The 19,237-nt window shown below is 50.3% G+C and overlaps 1 pseudogene; it reads left to right on the top strand.

Moving 5' to 3' along the window:
* The first annotated feature begins 15,502 nt into the window (after window positions 1-15,502).
* LOC104674408 lies at window positions 15,503-16,394 on the top strand (annotated as a pseudogene).
* Window positions 16,395-19,237: the final 2,843 nt, after the last annotated feature.

Raw genomic sequence — 19,237 nt, 5'->3', positions numbered from 1 at the left:
ATCTCTATGAAAATATCAGCAAATCTTTTTAATGGAAGTTGATAAGCTGATTTTACCATTTATATGGTAGTAAACATAACCTACAATAGCCAAAACAATTTTGAAAAAGAACAAAGCAGGTGGATTTACACCACCTGATTTCAAAACCTACTAAAAAGCTACCATAATCAAGATAGTGTGGTATTGGTGTAAGAATAAATATATAAACCAACCAAGCAGAATAGAAAGTTCACAAATAAACTTAGGTTTATGGTTAATTTATTTTAGAGGATGATACCAATGTAATTCAATAGGGAAGAATAATTTTCCAAAAAATAGTTCTGGGATAATTGGCTAGCCATACACAAGAAAATAAACTTAAACAGTTACTTCACACCATGCACAAAAGTCAACTCATAATATGTCAAAAACTTAAATGTAAGAGCTTAAACTATAAAACTTCTAAAAAGAAAACATAGAAGAAAGTCTTTGTGACCATGATTTAGGCAAATATTTCTTAGGTATGACACTAAAAGCATGATTCATGAAGAAATTTTTGATAAATTAGGCTTCATGAAAACTGAAAACTACTACTCTTTGAAAGACACTGTTAAGAAAATAACATTTTTGGCCGGGCGCAGGTGGCTCAAGCCTGTAATCCCAGCACTTTGGTAGGCCGAGACAGGGCGGATCACGAGCTCAGGAGATCGAGACCATCCTGGCTAACACGGTGAAACCCCGTCTCTACTAAAAACCATACAAAAAATTAGCCGGGCGAGGTGGCAGGCGCCTGTAGTCCCAGCTACTCGGGAGGCTGAGGCAGGAGAATGGCGTAAACCCGGGAGGAGGAGCTTGCAGTGAGCTGGGATCCGGTCACTGCACTCCAGCCTGGGCGACAGAGCGAAACTCCGTCTCAAAAAAAAAAAAAAGAAAATAACATTTTTTATAGACTAGACTATAGACTAGTAGAAATTATTGAAAAATACATATTTTAAACATAAGATTTATATGCATAATACTTGAAGAACTCTTACCAGTCACAAATAATTAGATAAACAACCTAGTTTAAAAAAAAATTGAGTAAAAGGTTTGAACAGACACTTCTCTAAGGGAGCTTATAGAATGGGAATAAGTGCATAGAAAGATGTTGACTTCATTGGTGATTAGGAAAATTTGAATTAAATCCACAATGAGGTATCCCTACACCAGGAATGGTCAAATTAAAAAAAAAAAATCTGACAATACAAAGTGTTGGTGAAAATGTGGAGTAACGGAAGTTTTCATGCATTATTGATGAAAATGCAAAATGATACAGACACTTTGGAAGACACTTAGCAATTTTTAAAATAAACTTAAAACATACAACCTACCAATCCTACTCCTAAGTACTTACATAAGGGAAGTGAAAACTTATGTTCACACAGTATCTTGTACTCAAATGTTCATAGCTGCAGTTTTACTAATAATACCCAAGGAGTGGAAATAACTTAAGTGACTCTCAATTGGTGAGTAGATAAATAAATTGTGGTATATATCTTAAAAAATGGATTCTATTCTGCAAAGAAATAATAATAAAAGGAATGGACTACTCATACATGATACAATAATGTGAATACATCTTGAAAATATCCTAAGTGAAAGAAGCCAGATGCAAATGAGTACATACTGGATGGTTCCATTTATATAAAATTTAGAGAAGACAAAATCACAGTGACAGACAGAGGAGTGTTGCCAGTGCCAGGGTTTGTGGTGGGGAGGACAGTGGCTGTAAAGGGACAGAAGGAAATTCGGGAGATGACGGAAATGTTCCACATGTTGATTGTAGTGGTGATTTGATGACTATAAAGCTACATTGGCCAATTTGTAACACTACAGTGAAAATTGATGAATTCTCTTATACATAAATTATACCTCAATTAAGCAAATTTTGCATGAAGCAATAAATCATTTGTAGGAATTTAGCTTAGCCGCAGGCTGATCATTAACTATGTCACCATTCACCTCCTTTGAGAACTTCCAACTTCTTCTGAATAAACCTTGGGATTTAAGGACAACCTTAAATCCCAAGATCCAGCTGGATCTCTGCACTCCCATAAACAGACCTGGCAGGTGAGCTTCAGGGTAACATTTATATAATGTGTGTATATGTATGTCTGTATGTACATATGTATTTCGTAAAACTTCTTATCACATGACATAAGTTGTGGCATAAGTTGCTCATCAAATCACTTTAAAATTTTCCAAATCTTCTTATTTTTAGAAAATTGCTGGTGTGATTTATTTTTGTTTGACAACATTGACAGTAGCCAAGTGATGTTCTGTCTGTAGTCTGATTTGACATCAGGAACAGCATCCAGCTCTTTCCCTGGTGAACAGCCTTGAGGCCCCATGGCCAGCATGCACTTGAAGCTGAAGGGTGAGATGTCCATTCCTCATGCTGCCAGCCTGTTCCTGTGTTGCCACCTCAGGCTTTGTCACCTCTCCCCTTGGTGCCACCAGGTGGCATTATTGGGTGACTTGTACCCATAAGCAGATTTTTCTCATCTGGTAGGAAAACATTTCAATTTTTTGACAGCTGGAGCATCCATGCTGATCTTCTTCCTGCAGGGTCCTCACTGGCTCAACTGCAGCAGCGTCTGCCCCTCCATATCTTTTCACATTTCTGTCTGTGAATGACCTACAGATGCTTTTCATCGTCCTGACCCTATTAACCAAGTCTCTTCTTGGTCTACATAATCCTGATCCTAATCAATCCTCTTTTTATTTTAGTCATTCTGTCCCAATGTAAAATTACCATAAGAAAGCTATCATATTCACATCAAGGATACTCTGTCTTAGCTAAAGTGTGGTATCCTGGAGTGATGCAGGTAGCTGGGGGTAGTTCTAAAACATGTCCACACATCCCTGGACAGCTCTCTCACTCTCTCATCAAAAGGTGGAATCTAACTCCCCTCCCTCTGAATATGGGCTGGACTTAGTCACTTGTTGGTAACAGTATAGAATGTAGTGGAATTGTGTGTGACTTCTATGGCTGGGTAATAAAAGAGATGTAATTCTTTTCAGCAGTCTCTCTCAGAACATGTCCCCTTGGAAGCTCCAAGTCAACTTGCAACAAATCCAGACGCTTCCTTGCCTGAGAGACCACATGGAAAGGTTGTATATAGAGAGAAATGCCTGAGTAGCTGCAGCTACTGAACCTTCTCCCCATCAACCACTAGACATAGGGCATGAGTGAATCTGTGGGTGACTTCAGCTCCCAGCTTCAGAGCTTCCCCAGATCAGGCCAAGTGGAGCAGAAATTAACTGTCCCCAATGAGCCCTGCCTAAACTGTAGATTTGTGAGCAGAATTTATGTTGTTGTTTTAAGCCACCAAGTTTTGTGATGGTTACAGTGCATTAGAAAACTGGAAGAGTTGCGGAGGGTACTAATTCTACCAGTTGTTGAAAATAGCCATAGCACCTTCCTTGTCTCACAAAACAGCATATTAATGCTGTTTACCCATGGTCTAAAAACACAGCCTCAGTTTACTACAGGGTTGAGAGGATCTCACACTGGGATATTTGATACAAAGGATCAAATACCCTATACTCTCATTCTGTATAGTTTTGTCTGTGTTCTAGTCATCATCATCTGAGGCTTGTGATGCCATTCCAGGCATCAAGCAGGAACATTGGAGAGATAAAATAATTGGATGTTCAGATATCTCCTTGGGTGCCTGATAGGTAAAGGGGTCTGAATCCTTATTATCTGGGCGAACTCGCCATCTTTGGAGTCACCTGATGTCTACAGCTCTTGTTGGTTAAGAGTGAAGATTGTACTGTGAGAGCCTCAACAATGAACACTAATTTGGGAAACACAAGATATGCAAGAAGAGAGAGACTATGAACCACCCTGAGAGACAGAATAATAACAAAAAAGGAAACAAAATACAGGTTTCTGAATCTCTCGTGAGGCATAACAAGACCTCAGCCATTTGGTGACCAAAGAATTAAAGACTGAGGGTCCTCAAAAACTCTCTTGAAAAAGAAGAACAAAATTAGGGCACTCACATGTGCTGATTTCAACTTAACTGCAAAGCTACACTTCTAAATACTTGTATTGGCACAACAATAGACATATAGATCAATAGAATAGAACTGTTATTCCAGATATAAACCCTTTGTTCAATTGGTCTTTGATACACCAAGATAATTCAGTAGGGAAAAGAACAGTCTTTCAATAAATGATGCTGGAGACAACAGGATGTCCACATGCAAAAGTATGAAGTTGGATGTTTACCTAACACTATGCACAAACACTAACTCAAAATTAATTAACATTCTAATGTGAGAGCTAAAACCATAAAGCCCTTGAGGGAAACATAGCAATAACTATTCAAGACCTTAGATTAGGCAATGCACTTTGAAACACCGAAAGAAAAAAATAGGTAAATTGGATTTCACCAAAATGAAAAACCTTTTTGCTTCGATAGATGGCATCAAAGAAGTAAAGAGACAACGTACACAATGGGAGAAAATATTTGCAAATCATAGATCTGATGAGAGACATGTATGTATCTAGAATATATAAAGAGCTCTTACAATTCAATAAGAAAAAATACAAAATCCCCAATTACAAAATGGGCAAAGGATTTGAGTGGCACTTTCTCCAAAGAAGACGTGGAAGTGGACAATAAGTACATGAAAAGATACCCCACATCATTAGTCATTAGGGAAATGTACATCAAAGCCACAATGAGATACCACCTCACACACACACGAGAATGGCTGTATTTTAAAAGACAGACAATAACAAGTCTTGGGGAGGATGCTGGGCAATTGGAGCCCTCCTTGCTGATGGAAATGTCAGCCAGTGCAGTCACTTTGGAAAATATCTGGCAGTTCTTCAGATGTTAAATACGTAGTTATCATATGACCCAGCAATTCTACTTCTAAGTGAACATCCAAGAGAAATGAAAACATATTTCCACATAAAAGCATGTACAGGAATATGATGATTTGGGTGTCAACTTTAATGGATTAGGAATACCCAGATAGTTGGCAAAGAATTATTGTCAATGATTTGGTAGGCACTGAACCAGGAAGGGCGAATTATTGCTCTTGCTTCTGCTGTTGGATATCAGAACTCCAGGTCCTCTGGCCTTTGGACTTCAGAGTGTCCACCATCATGGCACTCCACACAGCGCTGCTTCTGACCACCACTTGCCATCCATCACCCCTAGTGACCTGCTAGAGGAGTTATTGCTTCCTATTGCCAACTTTATGCTCTGCTGGCCTAGAGGTCTTCCTTCCATAGGGAGAAATGCTTCCATCAGGAGCTACAACAATAATTCAACTGAACTGGAAGTTAAGATGCTATCTGGCCACTTTGGGCTTCTCATGCCTCAGAGTCACACTAAGAAGGGAGTCAGAGTGTTGGATGTGTGACCTGATACCAAGAAGAAATTGGCCCACTCCTTCACAAGGGAGAAACAGGAGACCCTTTAGGGCGTTTCTTGGTGTTACCATGCCTGTGATTCAGGTCAAAGGGAAATGACCACCACCCAATTCAGGCAGGCTATGAATGTCCCAGGCCTTTCAGGCTTGAAGGTTCGGGTCACTCCGTCGGGTACAGCACCGCAACCAGCTGAGGTCTTGCTGCAGGCAAACAGAACAGAGTAGGTGGTAGAAGGTCATGAGGAGCACCAGCTACACCCACGGGACCAGTTACAGACTCAAAGGCTGCCACTGCCGTGAGTGTTTTCTCCCTGTGTTGCTGTGAATAGGTTTACATGTATATATACATATATTAAGCAAATTTTTCTTTTATATCTTATTCCTTTATCGTATGAGATGTATTGAGTTTGTATCAGTATTTAAGTAACTGTTGATTTTACAACATAGTATTGAAGTTACAAGAGAGGAGTAAATGTCACTCAAGGACTTCACTCCTCCTCTGGGGAAGGAATTAGTGTGTTTTTATTTTACGAAGGATAATTGTATCATACTAGGTGGAACTATAACCTTGTCATTACCTTTTTAAGTGATTAAATATGGTTTAAGGAGATGCATGTGGGTGCCAAGTTGACAAGGGGTGGACTTGTGATGGTTGATTATAAGTGTCAACCTGACTGGATCAAGAGATGCCCAGGTAGCTGGGAGGCCATTGATCATCCTCAATGCTCCAGGAAGCACTGAGCCCATCCCTCTTCTGCCGAAAGGGAAACCTAGGAAGACTGGCATTTGATTAGAATGATTGATCTGTCCAAGGTATGTCTGTGAGGGTGTTTCTGGGGGATACTGAGGTGTGAGTTGTTGGACTGAGTGGGGAAGGTCCACCTGCACTGATCTGCCCTCAATGATCTGGGCTAACGGCCTGGATGGAGCAAAGGTAGAGGAAGAGAGGATTCTTGTTTTCTCGGGGAACTGGGACCCCTTCTTCTTTTGCCCTGGATGTCAGAACCCCTGGATCTCTAGCTTTGGACTCTGGGAGTTAACACCAGTGACCCCCTGGGCTCTTGAGCCTTTGGTGTCAGACTGAGAGTTACACCATCAGCTTTCTTGATTCTGAAGACTTCAGACTTGGACTGAGCCACTCTACCAGCTTATCTGGTTCTCCAGCTTGCAGATTACCTGTCATGGGACTCCTCAGCCTCCAAAATTGCATGAGCTAATTCCACTAAAAAGTCCCTTCTCATCTTTCTCTCTGTATATACATCTTATTGGCTCTGTGTCGAAGAAGAGCACATATTAAAACAAGGAATGTCCTAGGGAACTATTCAGAATAGCCTAAGATGGAAACTACCCAAATGCTCATCAACTGATGAAAGGACATAAGCTGGGACACACACACACACACACACACACACACACAAACACACCCAACATACACAAAAATACAAAAACACATACATACACGCAAACATACACACAAACACACACCCACACCAACACACACAAACACACACACAGATACACCCAACATACACAAAGATACAAAAACACATACATACACGCATACACACAAACACTCACCCACACCAACACACACCAACACACACAAACACAAACACACACAGATACATCCAACATACACAAAGATACAAAAACATATACATACACACAAACATACATACAAACACACACCCACACCAATACACACTAACACACACAAACACACAAGCACACCCACACCAACACACACCAACACACACAAACACACAAACACACACAAAGAAAAACCAAAAAACAAAAAAAATAAAAATACAAAGACGTAAAACACACAAAAACACAAATGCACACACAAACACATGCAATGGAATATTATTCAGTCATTAAAAAGAAATGATGTGTGAATTTATGGATTATTTAAAAAGGAAAAGAAAGAATGAATTACGAACACATGCTACATGCATGAACCTGAAAATATAAGAGCCACAAAAGACCGACGTTGCATTGTTCTGTTTCTGTGAAATGTACAGAAAGTGAGAATCTGTAGAAATACAAAGTGGATTAGGGTTGCCAGGGGAGAATAGAAGAGGAAGCAGGAAGTAACTGCTAATGACAGCTTGATTTCTTGTAGTATGCTAAAAACACAGAATTGTATGCTTAAATGGCTGAGTTTTATGACACTTAAAGTATATCTCGATAAAGCTGTTAAGAGAAACCTCATTGAATGGCATTTGTTAAATTCAAAACCATTTATAGATGAGAATTGCCACTGTATAGACGAGAATTGCCACTACTGTGCTTTCAGGAGTGCAAGTGTTCCACCAAATGTTAATACGCGCTTTGCAAGAAAAGAAAAGAGCTCCCTGAGAGTAAGTTTGGGGAAGTGCTGGGTTAAAAACGACAAACCAGTTTCTTTAGTGCAATCACGGAAGAGTGTTCACTGTGCTAACGTGAGCTTCAGCCTCCAGACTGAGGGAGGGAGGGGCTGGTGGCAATCTCGCTCCACATACATGATTTGGGTAGAGTTTTGCAAAATGATGCAAATTCACAGGGAACTTGGGTGAAGGAGGGTGGCTGTGTGCTTGGCTTCCTCTGGGGAGAAGCCTCCTGTTCCCTCCCACAGAGCTGGCTGCTGCCGCCAAGGCCCCAAGGAGGTGCTCAGGTGAGCGGGGTGGAGGGGAAGGCCACCTCAGCTCTCAGGATTGGGCCGGGTGGGGCTGAGGACACAGGAGCAGAGTTTTGGGTGGCACGTGTTGATGCAGGATGGAGACAAATTTGGCTGTCCTGAGGGTCCTGAGGGTCCGGACCTCATTCGGCAGCAGACCAGGGTCTCTGAAACCCCACCAGCATCACCCAGAGCTAACGGCAACCTCCTCAAGGCACCCATACCCAGCCAGCAACCAACAGGGCTGCTCACCTCCAGCGTCCGCGGACCCCATGAGCCAGGCCTTGCTGAACCACGCCCACTTCACCTGTGTTCAGGTGCTTCTGGCAGGAGGGGCCGCTGGGGTCCGCTTTTGCAGGCCATGCCACCGAATTCAAATGTGGTGTCTGTTTTGTGTTTTCAGTCAGTCCCTGCATTTTCTTTGTCTGAAATCAGGACGCTAAGTAGCTACAACCGCGTGTGCCGCCTTTGAGAAAACCTCATCCTGAACACAAGAACACAGACTCAGCAGGCAGATGGCCGGGGAGTTACAAGGCGGCGCCTCACGACACTGCCTTCTTTTTCATTTTACTAAAAGTTTCTCTAAAATTCTACCGGACAGAAAGTCCTAAAGCATATTCCAAATGTCGCTCCGTTTCCAAAAGCGCCAGTGCTGCCTCTTGGGGTCAGAGGCCTCCTGCGCTTGAGCCTGGCGCCCGGCCTGGGCCCCAGTGGACGCGTCCTTTCTCTAGGACCGCTGGCCCCATGCATTCTCCACCCTCAGCGCCTTCCCTGTGGTGCCCAGAGGCAGCGTCCAGGAGCCCACCCTGGTGCCCACCGGGACCCCCGAGCTCCCTTTGAACAGGCACCTTCTGGGTCTGGGGCCCCCATGTCTGAGCAGGGCATGGCGTGCTGCGGCCTATGTCTGAGGGAGCTATGGGACTTTGCATCTGAGGGGGCATAGTGGGGGGCTGCAGCCCTGCAACTGAGGGGGTATGGTCGGGGGGCTGCAGCCCTGCATCTGAGGAGGTATGGTAGGGGCTGGGGTCCTGCAACGGAGGAAGGTGTGTTGGAGGCTGGGATCCTGCACCTGAGGGGGGTGTGATGGGGGTTGCGGCCCTGTATCAGAGGGGGGTACAGCAAGGGGCTGGGGCCCTGCATCTGAGAGGGGTGTGGCGGGGAGTTGGGGCCCCATATCTAAGGGGTGTGTGGTGGGGTGCTGGGGCCCAGTATCTGAGGGAGGTGTGGTGGGGAGTTGGGGTCCTGCATCTGAAGGGGTGTGGTGGGGAGTTGGAGTCCTGCATCTGAGGGGTGTGTGGTGGGGGGTTGGAGCTCTGTATCTGAGGGGGAGCTGGGACCCCATATCTGAGGGGGGTGTGGTGGGGGTCTGGGCCCCCGTATCTGAGGGATGTGTGGTGGGGGTCTGCGGGCCTGTCTCTGAGGGCCATGGGACCTGGGTTTGTGGCTACTGGATTGCCTCTGGGCTCTGCTGCTTCTCAGAGTAGTCGCTGAGCCGTCGTGGGTCCTGGTGTCTCACCAGAGAAGCAGGCCTGGGCAGGTGGCACCGTTGGGAGAAAGTGAAGGGCAGCCTGGGCTGGAGGATGATACATGGCCCTCCTGGGCCCCGTGTCCCTTGTGGTGGGGTCTGAGTGCCCACTCCTCTCACTGTGGCCCTCAGGGTGCCATGCCTCTGCTGCCTGGGCCTGCAGTGGGTTCTGGCTGAGCACCTAGACACAGGCCTCCCTGCCTGAGGCCTCCTTCCTTCCTTTTCACTCCCCTGAGCTTCCTCACCCTTGGCTGGCTGAGCCGGCACATCCCTGTGGCACCCCTGCACCTCCCCGGGGAGGCCCCCACAGATGCAATGCCCGGCTTAGGATGGCTCCTCAGTGGTTGAGAGTGGTTTTGCTTTTGGTGGAACTTGGGGGCAGAGAGAGGCTTGAGATTATTCATTGAGATAGTTTTCCAGAAAGAAAAAGTGTCACAGATAATTGGTTCTTTGAACTTGAAATATAAACGCAGTAATCTTTATTATTACTTTCACTAGAAAAATTGAAGTCGATGATAGCCCCTTTCGATTTTAAGGAGGAACCAAAATCAACAGAAATTCTGAGTCACAGAATCAGGCAGACTGACATAAAAAAACAAAAAACAAAAAATCCCTGGGTCACTCACAGCCACTAGGATGGCAGACAGACAGGAAGAAAGAGAGGGAAAGAAAGTAACACGTTATGGCAAAAGGATCCAGAGAAATGTGGGACCCTCGCACATTTCTGGTGAGAACCGTTGTGGAAATGATAGTGGGGCTCCCCAAGAGTTCATTACAGAAATGGACTCAGCACATGATCCAGCAGCTCCACTCCTACAACTGAAGACACAGACTCCAGCAAACACTTGTTCATACATGTTCATGCTAGCATTCTTTACAGTGACCAGGAGGTGGGAACAGCCCAAATGTCCATCAAGAGATGGACGAGCAAAATGCGGTCCCTCCATGCAATGGAATGTTACTCGGCCCTACACAGCAGTGAAGTACTTGTAAGAATGCGATGACGTGCATGAACCTTGAAGACATTAGGCTTGTAGAGGAAGCCAGATACAAAGGACCACATGTTGTGTGGTTCCATTCATACAAAATGCCCAGGACAGGCAAATCTATGGAGACAAAGTAAGTTGGTGCTTGCCAGCCTGGAGGATCTGGGGTGGGGAGGAACTGTGCAGGGAGTTCAGAGCCTCCTCTGGAGTCGGGGAAATGTTCTGGACTAGATGGAGGTGGGATACACAGAGCTGTTCACTTCCACATGCTCCACGTTACAGTTGTGAATTTCACTGTAATAAATTCGTGTTATTTTAAATACCTGGGCCAAACCTCAGTGTGCCGATCATTCATCAGTGGCTTTGGGAGCCACTGAGACTGGGCTGTGCTGAGTCCTCTCCTCTGCAAGTTGGAAGAAAAACTCGTCCCCAGGGATGATTCAGACGCGTAAGTCAAAGCGTGAACACGCCAGCAGAGTACCTGCCCCGTACCTGCATGGTATCTGAGCATGAAAGACGTTCAAGAACTTTCTCCTCTGTCCTCTGAGTCACTAGCAGATGGCCTGTTTCCTGCTGAAAGAAGCACCTGGTACCTGGTGTTTACGAACTCCACTCAGTAAGCAGATCAACAGCAACAAGGGCACTTTGGCAGTCAGACGCGGAAGGAGCGTTTCCCTCCAGAACACCATGTGTGGTTGGGACGGTGCCGTGCAGCCCCGGCATGTCTGTGGCACACACCTCCTGCCTGCGGGCTGGTCCCCCTCCCGCCTGCCCCAGCTCTTCTGTGTTTTCAAGCCCTGTCCTCGGCTTCCCCTCTTCCCTCCTCTCCCCCTGATTTTCGAGCCCTGCCCTCGGCTCCCCCTCCTTCCTCCTCTCCCCCTGGCACCGTTAAACATTCATGCTGGGCCAGATCATGCTTTTTGACAATGTCTAACGAGCTAGCAGTGAATGATAAACCTGTCGGGCCGCCTCCGTGTCTCGAAGCCACTAGGATCTGCAGCTGTTTCAAGAGCACAGAACAGCAAAGCCTCCAGGAAGGGGGAAAGAGCCGCATCCGAGCTTGGAGGAAGTCATTTCTGTGAAAATGTTTTAATGCAGCAGGGAGCTAAGCAAGTGGGCTGGGTGTGCCGTGGAAGGTGGCAATGTTGGGCTCTTGCCTCCTGCAGCAGATGCCAGCAACGGGACCTCGGGTGGCTCTCTCAGGACCCACAGGCCCTGCACCTGGATTGGCCAAGTCCCAGGGACCAGGCTCGCCACAGAGGTCCAGGGCATTTCACGGCCGGAGGGCACGTGGAGGTCCACCTGCCGCCCCATGGAGGAGAGGGGGTGCTCAGACACTAATCTTGGTGCCCATTTTCCCCTCCTCTGACCTTGAGGGAAAAAGCCAAGATGCAGCCTCTGGACACCAACCTTGAGACATGCTCAGCTCTGGGCTCATCAGCAGAGCCTGGACTCATTACTCCAGGGAAGAAGCTTTGCTTCCACAGCCCCGGGGTAAGGTCAGACGCAGCGGCCTGAGGCCACATGGGAGCCCAAGCAGCAGGAGGCCCCAGGCCAGTCAGAGCCCTCGGGGCCTCCCAGGGGCTGGCAGGAGCATCTGCTCCATGGCGGGATGAATGTCCTAAAATGCTATTAACAGAGTTCAGTCTAGGGTTTAAATCAATTTGGCAAGCATTTATTGAGTGCCCACTCCAAATAAGGTTCTGAAAAGGCTCTTGAAAAAATGTCTGTGCTTCTGAATTTCAAATGATTGGTTTTAGTATTAGGAGCAATAGAAATCCTGTTATCACTCATCCAAATAATCAGAATTAATTTAGGAGTTGATGGCAAACAGAGTCCATTGGTAATTAGGAAACATGGAGAAATAATTAACCATGGCAAGAAATGCGGTTACATTTAACTCCTGCGAAGTTAAAAAAGAACCACAGCAGCTTTCTCTGTGAGGCTTAGCAATCCCACAGTGCCGGCGAGAGTGGCGCCTGCCTGAGCACGTGAGGAGCCCTGCGCTGTTCCCCAGCCTGGGTGCTGTGCCGACTGCTGGGCCCTTCCTTCGGGGAGGCCAAGCTGGATCCCTGAGTCACCAGGGCGACTGGGTGAGGGCCTAGGCCAGACGACCTCCCTTCAGAGAAGGACCAGGGCCTAATTCCACACCTTTTGGAAGTTTATTTTTTTAAGCCTGAGTAAAAAATGTCTCCATTATTCATTTTAGTTTTAAATACTAGGCGCCTTCTCCCGGCGGCTGGAATCCCCACGGCTAAGCTGGGAGGAACCTCCTGGCTGGCTGGAGCGCTGGGCAGACCCGGGGCTTGTTGGATCAGGCAGCACACCCTGTGGGGAGGCAGCGTCACGTCCATCTGGGTTCTCTCTGGCAATGACACCGCATTCCTTTTAGAAAACTCCCTCTCCTCCAGTCTCCCTCCCGAAGGCCACCCCTCTCCACCAGCATTCGGCTCACGAGGCCTGCGCGGCTCTGACTGATGCATTTCTCCGGAGCTCTGTCCAGGGGCTAAGGGAGGTGCAGACTAGGCCCTGAGACCCCTCATGGGGATTGGTCATTTCAGTCCCCATCCTGGGTCCCCCTGGAGGATGTGGGCTCCATGGTGCTGGGCTGTGACTCTCTCTGCCTCGGTGCCCCCTATGCCCCCAGCCGCGGACCCTGCTGAGCCCCCTGCAAGTGAAGCAGGCCCTTCCAAACCCTCCACCCTTGGAACGCTGTACTGAGGCCGCCCACCCCTCTGGCCTCCACTGCAGACACACCGGGTTCCTCTCTAGAGCTGAAGCCTTGCCTCCAGGAGACACTGTGTTCTAGGCTTAGCTCCACAGGCAGCCAGCCCCTTCTCCGTGATGACTGCCAGGGGGGTGTGTCTGTGCATGTGTGTATATGTTTATATGTGTGTGTGTGTGCATGTGCCTCTCACATGTGTCTGCGATTACCACCCAGAGACTCCTAGACCTGCCCTGTCCCATGGAACTTTCCAGAGTGTGGAGACGATTCTCAGCACTATGAGTGCCACAACCATGGCCACGTGAGCGCTGGGGCAAAACCACTGCAACTGAGGAGCGGAGTTTTAATTCCGTTCACTTTTAATTAACTCAAGTTTAAGTACCCACATGTGGCTAGAGGCCCATACTGGACAGTCGGTTCTAGAAGGTTCTTCGAGGAGGTGAATTTGAGATTTTCCCTCAGATGCCTCTTCTGAGTTCTGCGTGTGCTCCCGGGGGTCTCAGCAACTTGGGCGCCTTCCCCTCCAGGCCCCCGGGGCGAACGAGGACGTGGGCCTGTCCCACCACCACGGCCCCGGAGGTGAGGACGCGGCTCCCGGACACCCAAGGGCGCCCTCCCGAGCCGGGCAGGACGGAACGGGGAGTGGGGGGAGCTTCCCGGCGCGGGCGCAGCCCCAGGGGGAGGGACGGGCCCGGGGTGGGTGACGGCTGCAGAGCCGGGTCCCCAGTGCCTCCCGCGGCCGCCCCGACAGGGGACGTTCCCGCCCGGGCCATTCTCACCGCTTGGGGCCGGGGCGGGAGCAGCGCTGGGGCGGCCGGGCTGGTCTCGGCGGCTCCGGACACAGGTTCGCGGCTCCCGCCGGGCATTCCCCGGGGTCTGAACCTGCGCCGGCGGCGGGGGCGTTTTCCAGGCGTGATGTGGCGGCGGCTCCTGGGTTTATGGGGAACGTCGGGTCGGCCTCTCGCTGGGCCCGCGGCCTCCTCCCAGGAGACGCCCCTCAGGGCTCCCCATCGTCAGTGCCCGGGACGCCGGAGCCGCCTCGGTGGCCGCGGGAAGAAACGCCCCTTTCTCCGTCCACTTCCCGAGGGTGGAGGAGCCGGCCCGGGCGTTCTCTTTCGCCTCCTCCGCGGACGCAGTGGGGTCGCTGCCGGGGACTTTCCGCTCCGAAGCGTCGGGGCCGGGGCCGGGGCTGGGAGGTGCCCAGGGCCTAGGGGGGCCGCCCTGACCGCCGGGAGAGACGATGGAGTCCGGGCCTCCGGGCGGCGGCGGGAGGGAGTGAGGGGGGCGCGGCCGGGCTGCTCGGGGGGGGGCTGCACTCGGGGGTCCCTCCCGGCCGTGGTCTCGGCCCACAGCACAGAGGTGCCCCCAGAGCCTCAGTCCGGGGTCCCTGACACGGAGCACAAGCCCGGGTCTCTTCGCGCTCTTGGGGACGGCGTCTGCGGGTCCCTGGGCACCGAGGCCAGCAAAGCCAGAAGAGGCAGGTGGCACTGGACCCCGCCTGAGCACCCAGGCACTGAGGCCAACAAAGCTGGAGGAGGCAGGTGGCACAGTGCCACCCCCCCAAGCCCCCGGGCACCCACCCTGGCCCAGGGCACGGGACAAGAGGCCTAGCCTCGCCTTCAGGACCCACCATAGCACCCGGGGTGGTGGAGCCCACCTGAAACTGGGTGGCTGTAAAAGAGATCATGGGCTCAGGCTCAGACATCTGTCCTGCCCGAGACCGCCCCCGGCCCCCTCTCTGCCACCTGCCCTCAGAGGCTTCTCCTGTGGACCCACAGGAACCAATGTCTCTTTCCATGGGGGCTCCTCTCACATTAACTCCCAGAAACAGAGGGGAAGCTGCCCTAGGAGAAAGAAAGGATGAGAAAGAACCCTGATGGCAGCAAGACAGGGCTGGGGGCAATTCCAAAGCCCTGAAAGGCCTGGAGGGAAATAAGACTCTTCCGGAGCGCCCCTGCCCCAGAATAAAAGTTTTATTTACAGGTTTCAAAGAGGCCAAGATGGCGGTGGCTTCCTTCAGAAGAAAGCGGCAAAATCCACGTCCACGCCCAGATCCCTTGTGCTTTCAACTTTTCACCAGGAAACCATTTTTCTATGTAAGAGCAAGCGAGTTCCACAGTGCGGGGAAGCCGGTGGAGAGGAGCACGGCCTCACCTGGCTCATGTCCTGTTTCCAGTTTGCCCTGAAAACAAATGACTAAATCCAAGAAGGAAGAGCTTGGGGCGTGCCTGGTCCTCAGCCTCAGTGGGGCTGGGGCCTGTGACCTGGTGTGCAGAGGGCCAGTCCCCAGGGCCGTGGGGAAGGGGCTGTGCTGCCCAGAGTGAGCCCCCAGGCGCCCCCAGCCTGCTGCAGCTGCCTGGGGCGCCACACTTCGGTCCCTCCTCAGGTCTGGGCTGCACTCGCTGCTGGTCTGGGTTCAGCCACCAAGCTCCAGGCAGTGGATGAATCCACTGGGGTGCAGGACCCTTCAGCTTCAGCAGCCCACCCGGCCTCCGCAGTCTTCCTCTCCAGGGTCTCATTTCAACGTGGCCTTTTCTGCTGCGACTCAGCTTTCCTGGGGGCCAAGTTTGGGTGTGTGAGGCCAAGGAGATGCATTGTGTTCTCGCGGAAGACAGACACAGCGAGGGAGCCCGGACACACGGACCCAGCTCACCAACCGCAGCCAAACCATCCATTCTGTCCCATGGCCCTTGGTGACCGGTGACAGGGGAGGGAAAGAAACGTGGCCAGCTTGCCCCAGACCACAGGCGAAGACAGGTGGGGGTGGCCTGCTGGCGGGGGCTTAGGAGCTGGGGCCATGGTCCAGCCTGGTGCCCCTCTCTTGGGGCAGGAAGTTCCCTCTGCCACACACAGGGGCACTCAGGAGAGCCTGGCACAGGACCTCAGGAGCTCCCAGAGCAGCCTCAGCAGCCACAACCCCTCGACCTTGTCCAGCATCACACCCCGGTGCCAGGGAGACAGACCGAAGAATCCCACCAGTGTGCAGGAGAGGAAGTCTACTTTAATTCTGTTCTTGAAATAATAGCAGGCAAAGATGGGTGTTTCATAATTAATTCCTCACTTCTTAGGTATTGCAGCAATTAGCTCTGTCATTCCTTCATTATCAGGAAGAATTGTGAGTCCTGCTATTCTCACTGTGCAGCCCTCGGCTAAGTTTTCTAAAGGGAACATCACAGCGTCTTCCCTGATCTCAGCCAGGACGAAAGGTGAAGTCTAGCACGATGACCCGCGCAGTCTGCATCGCTGGACGCCCTTCATTCCCGGTCTCTGGGCACAGATGTGGGGGCCGTGCGCGTGCATGCACATCCAGGTTCCTCCGGGCACAGGTGCGGGGCCGTGCACCAAGTGCCCCACGGTTCCTGTGAGGGAGTGCAGTGGCTCTGTAATTTTTGTCCTCAGCTCGGGTTTACCACAGCTTAGGCCTTTGGGGTTATTTTAAAGTAGTAAAGAAGCTTGAGAGGTAGTCCCAAACCAGGTGGCCCATAAATCATTACTGGGTTCGAAGAATAATTATCATCAGAAGAATTTATTTGCATATAATTGTAACTGTGCCCTGTGGACACTGTACATGGTTAAATCAACACCAGGAGGGTACTTTGGTTTCTAAGAACTTTAAAAATATAAGGCAGATGGTGCTAATACAGACAAGCAACGAATGAATAAGAATTCATAACAATGAAGCTCTAATGCAATGTATGATTGAATAGGGCAGCTTAGAAGCCTGGAAATTAGGAGGCTTGGTAAGATGAATTGGGTAGTGGTTTCCAAGCCTCCTACCAGCACTTGGAAGAGACCCCAGGGATCAGGGTGTCTCCAGAACCCAAGCCAGCTCTGCATGTCCGGCGAGTGCCTGCAGCATCCTGGCACTGAGATAGCATCGTGGGTGGCCAGTGGAAGGATGCGTTCGATGGAAGGGAGAGGAAACGGCCCTAATAAGGAAGGGAAAACCTCTAAGCTGGCTGGAGCTTCCAAGTTGTCCACCTGAGGACTTGGAAAAGCCAATGATCTGAGCTTGCATCCGCAGGGCTGAGGGTGAGCAGGAGTGAGGGTAGCAGAGATGAGAGCTTGAGCCAAGGAGTGACGGGCGTGACCCACCCCTTGCTTGAGCGTGGTCTGTGCTGATGATGCACTTCTCACCGACAGCAGGGCACAGTGTGTGGGGCGTCCAGTCTGCGATTGGGTTAAAAAGACTGTGGCTTTTGCTTTGGGGACACCCCGGGCTCATGCTGTCCCTTGCCCTCTGCCCATCATAAGAACACTTGGCAGCCCTGGGACAGGGTCACGGGGAGGACCAGGGCCTGTGGGCAGCCTGGCGAAGGGGCTCAGAAGCAGGTGTTCCCACTCCACAGGAGCCTGCAGGGGCAGGAAAGAGATCTGGGGGGAGAGGAAAATGTTTGCCATTTAAGTTGCGATGCTGGTTTCCTGGGTGCATACATATGTTAGGCTGATTAAACTCTATACTTCAGTTGCATGCTGTTTATCGCAGTTTAGTTATATGCTAATGAGGCTGTAAAAACTGGGGAGGTGGCATTATTCGTGGAGAAGAAAAAGCTCAGATTAAACAGGCAGTGGGAAGATACGGTGTTCGGGGGAGGTGAGCCCAGACGTGCAGATGCTGACCGTAGACGGCATTTGTTAGGTGATGGAGAAGCTGGCATGCGTTAGACCTGGCAGGGGTTTGAAGATCTTCTGTCTGTGTTTGGATGGCCACACTGGCTGCAGGGCTTGTAGACAGTGTTGTTGAGAATTGGCTTGAGTGCAAAGGTTAAAATGTAGAGTCACTCTGGGGAGTAGAAAGTTTTGCCCTTTTTGAAGGGTAGGACATGACCTTTAACACACCCACCATCAGCAGAGAGAAGAGGAATGAGGAGCACAGGAAAAGAGGCCAGGGAGTTCATGGATGGAAATGGCATCGTGGGCAACAGCCACACACAAAGATGGACGAGGACCCAAGAGAGAACCGGCGCTGCTGTGCACCTGCCCGTCAGTTCTCAGTGGAGAGACGCACTGTCCACCTAGCCTCCGTTTGTGGAAACGCTCCTCTTCCAGTCCGGCCCTTGCTCTGGCTGGGCCTAGGGAGGAACGGCTGTCATCACGGACAGTGGCCTTTCCTAGCCCTGACCCTGCACAGCGCCTTTGGAGTGCATAGTGCTGGTAGACAGGAAGTCAGCAGATCCATGGCAGGGTCCCGGCTTCACGGTGGGTGAGCCGTGTGATGTTTGGGCGAGTCCCTCATGCTCTGTAAGTCTCTCCACTGAGCTGGGCGTGCATGTGGTGCTCTGTGGCAGTAGCACATGACGACTCCTGCGTGGAGGTCTCGTCTCAGCAGGGGCAATGCCTTGCACCCCAATTTTCAAGCAGCAGCCTGAGAGTCCTGGGAGGCCTGTCTTTTCCTGTCGGTCTTTCTGTTGCCCCCACCACTCCCGTATTTCAAGTTTCACCAAGTCGTGTTAATCCTATTTCCAAAACATGCCTGGAAGCTTCTACTTCTGGCTCTGCAGCCTCCACCTTTCTCTGAGCTCTGCAGACACTTCCTCACATCAGCCCTAGATGACTCCAGGGGCCTTCAAAGGGAGCCCCTGCTTCCTGTTCCCCTCCTCTGCGATCTGCTGCCTGTGTGCTCCCAAGGGGCAGCTTCCTCCATGTGGATGGGACCGTGTTCCTGCTCCTCCGAGACCCACTGTTTTTCCGTGTGAGTGGGATCACTGAGCATCTTTCCTCAGTAGATGTTCTCTTTGCGGTGGAATGAAACCTCAGCTCCCCTGGGGCAGGCAACCCCCTATGGGCAGGTGCTGGGTTTTGGTCTGTCCGCGTGTGCTCCCTACCCAGAGAAGACGCACGGCCGGCTGCTATTCTCACCCCTGAGGCTTCACAGTGAACATCGACTCACAGGAGGGGACGGCGTGATTCCCACCGCGTGCCCTGCT

The sequence above is a fragment of the Rhinopithecus roxellana genome, chromosome 4 (assembly GCF_007565055.1).
Source record: "Rhinopithecus roxellana isolate Shanxi Qingling chromosome 4, ASM756505v1, whole genome shotgun sequence".
NCBI lineage: Eukaryota > Metazoa > Chordata > Mammalia > Primates > Cercopithecidae > Rhinopithecus > Rhinopithecus roxellana.
Note: the sequence above shows the minus strand (reverse complement) of the source record. Positions and strands in the feature narration are given on the sequence as shown.